Genomic DNA, 2,785 nt, shown 5'->3' on the forward strand with positions numbered 1-2,785 from the left:
GTGATGATGGAGAATAACGATCACACCAGCAGCTGCACAAGACCCTATGATGGCCAGCTGCAACCAGTTAAAAAAAAAAGGTTTGTAAATCTATTTCCTAATGCACAGACAGGATGACAACTCTCTGGCATTAAAACAATAGAAACCTGCACACAAATTCAATGATACAAGCTAGATTCTAACACAGAGGTGGGATGAAAGCCCCTCTAATGCTAAACATCTACAACACATGAATAAATGCATAACAAGCACAGTCTGGAACAAAGAAGAAGAAGTGGAAAGTGAGCAATTAACAGCAAAAGAAGCTTGCATTAGCTGAAAATGAAGACCAGAAGCTACAGGTATCACAGTAGTTACAGTCTCCAGAAGTTGAACTTTACATCAGAATAACATTCATCCCCCTATTACATCTTGTTTCTTGGTATATATGGAGTTTTTTTTTTTACAAAATTACTCTGCTGGGCTATGCGTGGAGGGGTCATAACTAACCACCAACCACATTTACAATCTGAAATGGGCCTCTGCTGCATTATGAGTGTTTTAATGAACAAAATCGACATTTTCTGGTGCACTGCAGTCCTTCTCTGAGCAGGTGGCGTATAATATGGAACATGCTCCATCGCTGATAAATGGTTGAACTGCTCGAGGGTGTCCTTTTTGTCCTTCAACCATTCTGTCTTTTAAATGCGATTGCTGAGGATTTATTATGCTGGGAGTTGTAACATTGGCCTCCTTCTTCCTTCAGGAGACATAGCACAGGTTAAAGGCACGGGTGGAATGGCGGAGGCACGACTATAACGGGGACAAGGCTCGGCCGTTGGATCGCGTGGATCAACGGTGAGGATCTATCAGAGGGGAAAATCTTGGCAGAAGTGGGTCAAACAAGTGTGGGCCATTGGATCACATACACCGACAACTGAAATTACATCAGAGGAGGCTATCGGGAGAACACGCAGAAGGAGTAACAAAGGTCGTTGGATCTGGACGCGAAAGATCTGACGGTTGACGAAAGCAGAAGATGCATGGAGATTAGCGCGCAGGAGAACAATGGCTTCGCGGGCAGGCGGTATTCCCCACACCGCCTTTGGAACCACAGTGGTTTCTGTATAACCTCTGGTGATCCAATAGAAATATAACACATGGCCGGCGCGACAGGCGGGAAACCACCGCGATCGCGCGCTAACAAGCGGACAGGTCGCAGGAAGAGGGCTCGCGACTGTCGTTCGATCATGAGACGAATGGTTGGATGGAGGGGAACATGCATGAGGTTTAACATGAAGGCGGAGAATGCGGAGACCGTTAGATCGGGGTGATCAACGGTGGAGATTAGAGAACGATGAAGGGCCGAGGAAGGGCGGAGGGTTAACTGAAAGCGCCGAGTCACATGGTTTGGTGATATGGTGAGTAAAGTTTAGCACTCGGAGCTCAGCAGTAATACGGGTTTTAACAGAGTTTAAAGGTAAAAACGGATGTGAAAAAGAGTGCTTAAATGTGGAATAGAGAGGTCTCAAGAGAAAAATAAAGATGGCGTGGCTGGAAAAGCATGAGGAAAATTGCAGAAGGAAGGAGGAGAAGATTGCTCCAAGCACATTTTTAGCAAAATTCCACCACCAGACCCAATTTTTACCTTTAAACACTGAAATTTATAGTAGAGCTAATAGTTACCTTGGCACATCAGCTACTACCTAGTGTGCCATATTACCAAGTATAATATTCTAGCATGCCATGTCCTCTAGCCCATGTATGCACTTTATTTAGTGTCATCAATATTGAGAAAAAATCCCAATGGTTGGGTCATCGTCTCCTAATACCAAATAATTAATGACCAATATTCGATCTCCATCTATCATCTATAATAAACCACTCCCATCTAATAACATATTAGGTTCTATTTATTGAGGTTTCCTTTGAATCTTCATTTTTTATCTAATGAAATCCTAATAAATGGAGATTCGAAAGTGTGATAAGTGACCCTTCATTGCCCCAAATTCGATACATGATCACCCAATACCATACCTTTCCTATCAGTATGATGACTTGTTGTCAAGATATGATGGCGTAGAAAGATAATGGAAATGTCCCTAACATTCGATGGTTATCATTGGGATCTATTAGCATCATGTTATTCTCATTGGTATTTGTTATCCCATGTCCTAATATCTAATACCATATACTTTGATAAACTATATGTTGGCTAATTAATACACTATGTTGGAGTTCGCTTGTAATAGAGGTATTCATTATGTCATTAGCCCAATACCTGAAAAATGATATTATGTCCTTTGGTTCTTAATACTCGTTTTGGATAGCTCTTGGTCATAGCCCCCCTTATTGGACATATTACCAAGCATTGAGGCTAGGACCCCCAAACACCAAATTTCCAAATAGTCCAAAAATCTAAAGGGGAAGCAATATCTAAATTTCTCCAAGGCAAATAGGCATGTAGAATGGATTTGCTTAATTTGTCTCCAAAGATGGAATATATTTTTATAGGGCATGGGTCTACCAAAATGGCTTCTAAAACTACAAAGTTCCTTGTAATCCTTGAGTGTATCCATACTCCATCTAACTACCATATTCTAGGCCTTTCCTTCAGTTTCTTTAGTATACTCTACCAACTCGAGAGTTATTTAGTGAAATCTTTAATACTTTCTGCCAAATGTTATGAGAATACTCTTTCCCTTAAGTATCATTTTCTGAGATCAAGGCTTATATTTTTGTCTCAAAGTCTATATCATCCACAAGACTCTTTTATTAGTTCAATAAACTTAGAGAATTTTTGGCC

This window comes from Pinus tabuliformis, chromosome 6 (genome assembly GCF_031772625.1).
Source record: "Pinus tabuliformis cultivar Carrire ecotype Pingquan chromosome 6, CPIR1, whole genome shotgun sequence".
Taxonomy (NCBI): Eukaryota; Viridiplantae; Streptophyta; class Pinopsida; order Pinales; family Pinaceae; genus Pinus; species Pinus tabuliformis.